The sequence below is a fragment of the Alosa pseudoharengus genome, unplaced genomic scaffold (assembly GCF_046254945.1).
Source record: "Alosa pseudoharengus isolate Yale_2024_CS ecotype anadromous, Long Island Sound unplaced genomic scaffold, YU_APseudo_1.1 YU_APseudo_1.1_scf_20, whole genome shotgun sequence".
Taxonomy (NCBI): domain Eukaryota; kingdom Metazoa; phylum Chordata; class Actinopteri; order Clupeiformes; family Clupeidae; genus Alosa; species Alosa pseudoharengus.
Genome location: NW_027468664.1, coordinates 2,302,851 through 2,310,978, shown reverse-complemented (window position 1 = coordinate 2,310,978; position 8,128 = coordinate 2,302,851). Strand labels below are relative to the sequence as shown.

The window sequence follows — 8,128 nt, the reverse complement described above, 5'->3', positions numbered from 1 at the left end:
TTTAGCTTGTCATCACCCAAAGTGACATGCAGGCCTATTCAGTTTTAATTGCCACCATTACACAAAAGGATTAATAGTATTGGCTACTTTTTAGCTAATGTTGGCGATAATTAGCTACCCAAATGATTTGGCTCACTTGGCCTGGATGAACATAACTTTAGACGACTCGTTCAGATTAGGCTAATGTCAAAAGCAGCGTGCCTTTAGGCTATGACAATATAAAGTTTAACAACCGCGTTTAGGCTACACAGAATGACAACAACGAATGACAGGAACATCGTAGGCACATCTGCTCCGTTTTTGATGCGTTTTACAACATATCCAATAAGACAGGCTATTTCACAATAGCTGTTTAATGTAATAACAACATGGGAAGGATGTGAAAATTATAAATTATAGGCTTCAAGCGGTAAGTCCATATAGCCAACCACTGATCACTGAACTTACGTCACCCTATTGACGTTCCCGACGTGATCAAAGAGTTGTAACATTACCTCTTCGAATTAGTATCGCGTTTCCCCGGCACTTTTTGGAGCAAGTAGTGTTATCTGAGTCCCATTTCGATCAGATTCATACAACTCTTTCTTCGTGGCTGCACTGCGTATGGTGCAAGTTCCCACTACCGGGGTTGCCAAATCAGAGACCCAATGCAAGCCGTTTGGAGCCGTGCTGGGCAACACAGCTCAATTAGCCTGCCTCAGTGGGGTCTCTGATACTTGGTGTTTTTAAATTGTACACATAGATTTAAGTAGGCCTGTTTTAATCAACACATTTAACCGGTTTTACGGTTTGTCATGGAAGTGTTCTGATAATGCATGAAGAATTAATTCAGAACTTACAGAACTTACAGACACATACGGCTACAGTAACACACCAGACACATACGGCTACAGTAACACACCACAGTAGCTACAGTAACCAAAGTAGCTATAGTAACACACCAGACACAGTAACTAGTAACACACCACAGTAGCTACAGTAACACACAACAGTAGCTACAGTAACACACCAGACACAGTAGCTACAGTAACACACCAGACACAGTAGCTACAGTAACACACCACAGTAGCTAAGTAACACACCAGACACAGTAGCTACAGTAACACACCACAGTAGCTAAAGTAACACAGTAGAGAAATGTTCCTCCTTTTGTCTTTATCATATCACAACATTTTCAGCCTTTTGTTGCTCCTATCCCAACTTTTTTGAAAAATGTGCTCATATTTTCCATGAAATAGTCAAACTTGTCAACAATTATAGACCAACACACAACACACTCACAAACACACACATACACAACACTTAAAGACCAACACACACAACACTCACAGACACACACAGATGCACACACCCACACACCCACAACACAAGACACTCATAAACTCACTCAGAGACCAACACAAACAGCTGTTATGATGGTCCAGGCGCACTGGCCACAACATAAAATGACAAAAATGTCAATTGGGCTTGTTTGTCTAGGGGGTTTATTAAACAATTGGTTAAATTACAAAACAGAAAATGTGAGATTAACTACAACAGAATAGGAAAACTGCAGGAAGACCAATAACAGGGGCCTGTACTACGAAGCGGGGTTACTGGCTTATCGAGAGTAACTTGATCACGTGTGGCGTAACTTCCCGATTAACCCGTACTACGAAAGGTGGATAGGTTTTAACCGAGGTATGCTGCCATGGCAATTTACGCTGCATCTCAAACCTGCTCCGAGCAGGTTATGTTCTTGGTTAACCCGAGGTTTCCGTTAACCACACCCTTAATAAGTACCACCCCTCCATTAACAATTTCTCCCGAGACATGGTGCCTTCATGATTTCCTTTTAAAGGTTTATTATAAGAAGGAGATATCAATTATCAACAATGACAAGCCAGCTGGAACCTGCGGCTCTGATCTGATCTCGAGTGCAGACGCGTTCCCAATTAAATGGATCGCATGTTCACGTTAGATCTGCTGCAAAGGAGATACCTAAGAGTTAACTTAGTTTAACCCTTATAAGGTGTTCGGGTCTGTGGGACCCGTTTTCAGTTTTTAGCTTAATAAAAATGATACAAATAATATTTTTTTTAAACTAAGATTCATTGGCCTTGGCTCATTTTCTATGAGGAACATAAATCAGAAAACATTTTCAATGAACCCCCCCTGCATACCCCCCCTTCACATTTATATTACACACAGGATGTTCGGGTCCACTGGACCCGGAACTAGTTAATGTGTGGAAATCAGGTCCTGTGTGTGTGTGTGTGTCAGAGGGTTTTGATGGTGATGCAGAGCAAATAGTTTCAAAGAAATGAGGATAACATTTCTGAAAATTCAGAGTCCGACACTGAGTTTGAAGAGGAGGATAAGCATCAGCCAGCTCCGAAACGTAAAAGAGCCTCAGGACTAGCCCTTCAGCAGCCAGGACAAGCCTGCGAGCAGCCAGCCCCAGGACCATCCCGTGATCAGCCAGGACCAGCCCGCAAGCAGCCAGGACCAGCCTGTGAGCAGCCGGGACCAGCCCGTGAGCAGCCAGCCCCAGGACCAGCCTGTGAGCAGCCAGCCCCAGGACCAGCCTGTGAGCAGCCAGGACCAGCCCGCAAGCAGCCAGGACCAGCCCGTGAGCAGCCGGGACCAGCCCGTGAGCAGCCAGCCCCAGGACCAGCCCGTGAGCAGCCAGGACCAGCCCGCAAGCAGCCAGGACCAGCCCGTGAGCAGCCAGGACCAGCCCGCAAGCAGCCAGCCCCAGGACCATTCCGTGAGCAGCCAGGACCAGCCCGTGAGCAGCTAGCCCCAGGACCATCCCGTGAGCAGCCAGGACCAGCCTGCAGGCAGCCAGGACCAGCCCGCAAGCAGCCAGCCCCAGGATCAGCCCGCAAGCAGCCAGCCCCAGGACCAACCTGTGAGCAGCTAGCTGTAGGACTACCCCGTCAGCCTACATCGAAACGCAAGCGAACCTCAGGATCAACCCGCCAGCAGCCACCCCCAGGACCGGCCAATAAGCAGCAAGCCACATGACCAGCTCGTCAGTCAGCTTCAAAACGCAAGCAGGCCTCAGGACCAGATCGTGAGCAGCCAGCCATAGGACGAGCCTGTCAGCCAGCTCTGAAACGCAAGCGAACCTCAGGACCAGCCCGCCAGCAGCCAGCCCCAGGACCAGCCGATGAGCAGCAAGCCGCAGGACCAGCCGTTGAGCAGCCAGCCATAGAACCAGCCATTGAGCCGCCAGACATTGGACTAGACTGTCAGCAGCTTGCAAATGACAACATATGGATGTCAAAAAATGGTAGAATTGAATGGTCTTCCTGCTCAAGAAATGAACCCCCCTGCATGGCTGCCAATGTGATTTGGATGCTACCAGGACCTACATGCTCGATGTCTTGTGCATGTCACTCATGCACAAGACATAATTTCTTCTTTTTACCTTTTCATGCCATCCCCTATCAAAAAATACAATACACACACAATACACCCCTCATATGTGGTATAGTCTGGTATAAAATTGCCGTGTTCAATGGCTTCAATGTGTTGTTCAGACAGATGTTATTGAGTATGTTCAATTTCTAATGAAATTCAAATAAATAAAACTTGCTTCATTTGTACAATTGTTGATTATTTTCCAGTTATGCCTGTTTTATGATGCATTTCCTTATTTTGTTATAGTTTAATACAAAAATAAACAAAAACGAGTGGCACTTCTATTCATAATTGTGATTTAACAAAGGTAAAGGCAACACATTTAACATATGTGTTGTTTATATTACTTGCAATTGGGATGAAGTAACCATCTAGTGAGTATTTAAAAAAAAAATAAGTTTGATTATGTTGGATTAAAAGGCCTAAAATGCAATGGGTCCACTAGACCCAGCAGCACCTCCTGTGTAACAAAAAAACGAACACCCTATGAGGGTTAACATGATGTTATCTCTATTTAACATGATGTTTTGACATTGACATTGTAAACGTTCTCTAAGGAGAGTGAAAAGCAGTTTGCAGTAAAGCTAACCAACGTCGTCTCTATCGCAGGAAAAAAAATAGCGAGCAGCCTGATAACCAAATGAAATGCTCAGCGGGCCGGATGAAAGTGCGTGGCGGGCCGGATCCGGCCGGCGGGCCGCAGTTTGCCCACCCCTGGTCTAGCCTATAACATCAAATAAATCGATTGGCATTTGTTGTATGCACGCCCATAGTGGCATATTTGCACAACACTATTAAAGCGCATGCGATATCCAAAATGTTTGTAGAGGAGATATATGACAGAATCCTACATGTGAGATAACTTTGTTTTTCAAGATAATTGATTGGTCAGTAAGCAGTAGTTTTACACGATTTGAGCTATAACTTAGCACATAACCAGCTCCCGACAAGGTTTGGTTGACAGCATAAGACACCATGGTGATACAGCGATGCAAAAACAGAGCCACTTTGATTAAGCAAAATATTATCAAACATTCGTAACATATATAATAACAAAGAATATATGTAAATGCTACCAATCTGGCAACCCTGCTCACCGCCGCAATGATTTTGACGTAGACGTCAAAGACACTAATCACGTGACTGTGCCAAATTAGGCAGTCTTTTCAAATCCTCCTGATCACAGCATTCCCTGTAGCGAAAGGGAGTGCAAAGATGCTTGAAGACGAGACTGCACCAGAATAATAATATACGTTACATGCTCTATTAAAATGACCTTCACGAGGCCGGTTCGCCGTTTATACATCGTAAAAAATCAATCAGGAATGTTTCCTACAGTAAATTAAAGGGTTTGATGTGCTGGCAATGGTTACGTAACCGCATTTCACCGACACACTGTAGCAGGTTGTTGTTGCATGTGACGAATAATGAGCTCAGGATTCTCTCGCCTGCCTAATCAACGGGAAGCAGTGTAGGCCTACCGCATCACCGGTTAAATCGTCAAGAATGTGAAAAGGAAAAAAAAAACACAACACCTGGTCTGTTCTCCTCCGGTAGTCTTGGTTTTTGGGTGAGATGCGCCGTGTGGACTTTTAAAGAAAACCAGAGGGAGAGATCGATTCTGTTGAAGTTTTGATATCAAACGCTGTGGACTGGAACTTCTCACAACTTCTACAAGACATCGATGAATCATGCTGTGCTTGATGATTGTCCATAAAAACATACTAAATTAATCGCACGCTATATCCACAAATTAATATACCATAGTATTCGTTTTCAGCAAGTTAGTTGAGCTGAAATGAATGATCGAGCAAAAGTCCATTTAATCAGAAACCTGAGAGTGCTCAATCAACCAATAGTCTAAATATTTGTGATGTAAGAGAAGGTTTGAGGTCTCTCTACTTCTGTCAGATGAAGCAGCGTATTAGCCAGCTACTTTACTCTTGATTTCAACTGTAAACCAACAGTTCTGGTGGAGTGAACTTTACTCTTCTTCGTGTTACCTACCTGACTGAATGGATTGATTCTCGGCGTGTTGCTGCCATCTAGAGGATATATTTGCTATATTTTAGCATCTCGGTTTTACTAGTTTCTCACATCATAGCCTACTATTCCACATATCCTATTCCTTATCACTTGCTAATCACTTAGGTTTCTTGTTTTGTTGAGATTAATTGCATTATTGCACTGCACGGCACAGTTGTTCCAGGGGCGGAGCCAGACATTTGAAACATTGAGGGCTTAGCCCAGTGTCACACACAGGAAGGCTAGGGGGGTCCGGGGACATGCCCAAGGGGGCAGGCGAATTCCCGGAAGTAGAAGAATCAATGGAGGCTGGAGGGACCACTTCTCTGCTAACCCCATAGAAGCCCATTCATTTTAGGATTTTTTTGAAATGCCATAACTTCATATATCATATATCCCGTGCCGACATTGTAGCTTCTGTATTATCTACATAAACAATAGAAGGCAAAACAGGCTCAGCTACCTCGTATGTAACGTTGAGGTTTCCGTAAGAAGTATAGTTAGCGAGTCCGGTTGTAGGGAAGCTAACGCACCGTAGGGATTTAAGCGTATTGTTTGGATAAGAAGCTCAGTCCAGCCAACATGGAAACTCATGAACTTATGTTAAGTAGCGTACAATACCATTTTATGTTAAGGTAAAGCATTGGATAGAGGCAAGTAAACCTAATGAAAAACGGCACTAACGATAGCCTAATCATTTCAGAGGTTTTCGATGGATTGACCGTAGGTCAGAAAAGTGTTAAGAAGATTAGCTTCTAGTGCTAGGTAGCAGTGCTAGGCTATAACTTTTTTGTTTGTTTTACCATGACTGTTTTTATAGATGATTATGTGTGGTAGTTTCAACATTAACACGACTTGGTATCACTTGTGAGGATGATATTAATAATACTTAAATAAATGTTTAACTTGATGACTTTGAAGGCAAAGGAAGTGTGAGAAGAATTTCTGTGTAGCCTATCTATCATATGATTTAGTTCGATGGCTAACGTCACGAAGTTAAGTGCGAGTCTGTGCAGTTGTGGGGGGACCAACTGAAAAATCGTTCAATTTGACTCAGTGCCCTCCCATTGAAAACGACGGAGTCTGTTCGTCCATTTCTTTTACTGTCTATGGACATGCCCCCTGGCAGAACATTTTGAAAAATAACCCCTTAAATCATGACTTCTAGTGAATTCTGTGTAAACTGATGGACACGTTGAGACTTTAAAAATGTGAGACTCAAGGTAGGCCTATATCTGACTGGCACTTTGGGTCTTTCAAGAGGGGTCTATAGGCATAGCCTATCTGATCAGCATGCACTTAGTTAATTAAGCGTTTTTTATGAGTTATGGTTTGTATATTATAGACTAGTATACTATGCTGAGATAACCCTGATTAGATAGATGGGATGCTACCTTGTCTCAATACATTTTAACTTTGAACTCTGGCCAAAGTAGCCTTATGGTCAGGTTAGCACAGCCCCACACATTGTGAACCCACTTATTATAGGCTAATGTTCAGTGGAACACATGAAGCTAAGTTTAATCCAGGGCTTAAAATTCATTTTTCAAAATGGGGGGGGGGGGGGGGGAATTCCCCCCTTCAGTGCTTCACATAAGGGGGACTAATTCAGTTGGGGAGGGGAGGATACATTTTACAAACTGAAATCGCATTTTCCTTATAGGCCTACAGGCGTCAATGAGAGAACACTTACACTTACATGATTTTGGTTTCGATTTTCTAATTGGAGTAAGTCTTTGTGACAACACGTCATCATGATACATTTGATAATGTTTGATCGTTGTTTTGGTATGAAGCATCTTTTACGTAATGAATGCGCACTCTAGAAAGTGAAAGTAGCCTAACCTAGGCCTATATGCGCTCTGTGTCTGAGCTGTCTGTGCACGTCCGCAATTGATTACATTCCTCAAATGGAGAACACATCAATCCCATGGTATTCTTTGCCCTAAAATGCATGAAACATGCAAGTTCAAAATCCCGCTGGTAGCCGCGTTACATCTCCGTTTCATATTTGCTTACTAGCCTACAATAAATTAATTGAACTGACAACAGCTAAATCTACTGATTCGGTAATTGAGACAGTACAACAAACTTTCTGTCTTTCTGAAGTTTATTTTTGTATTCCGGGTACAGTAGCCTAATTGCCTAATGTCTTGACGGCTTGCTGTATAACCCATTTCAACCCATTGGTCACAATTGTGATCAAATTTTTTTTTACTTTTGTCAAAAATTGTCATATGACCAGAGCTATTTACTTCCTGGTTGCACCTTGAGAAGAGGATGACTGCCTCACAGCTCCCAAATAAAAGGTTTTTAAAGTATGTTAAAATAAACGTAGGAAAAATATTTTTTTTACACATGGTCTTTAAGGTGTCTAGTTATGATATATACATTTATAATTATTGAAATATCTTTGGTGTGTTTGCAGAGTGAGTAAACATGTTAACGGTCACAATAGTGACCGGTGGGATAGAATGTTGTATCTAGATGCACACATACTTCTACACCTACACACACACACAGACATACACATACTCATACATACACACACACATACACACACACACACACACATACACACATTCACACACAGATATACACATTCACACACACACACACACACACACACACACACACACACACACAAATATACACACTCACACACATTCACACAGACACACACACATACACATAG

At 42.9% G+C, this 8,128-nt stretch overlaps 1 protein-coding gene across 2 annotated transcripts in view; it reads right to left on the bottom strand.

Annotated features, from left to right (window-relative positions):
- napepld (N-acyl phosphatidylethanolamine phospholipase D) overlaps nt 1-606 on the bottom strand; it is a 13,899-nt gene extending 13,293 nt beyond the window's left edge. For both annotated transcript variants that reach the window (XM_076296223.1, XM_076296224.1), the window contains exon 1: nt 495-606. The gene's annotated coding sequence lies outside the window, so the exon portion shown is untranslated. The remainder of the gene's footprint in view (nt 1-494) is intronic.
- Nucleotides 607-8,128: the final 7,522 nt, after the last annotated feature.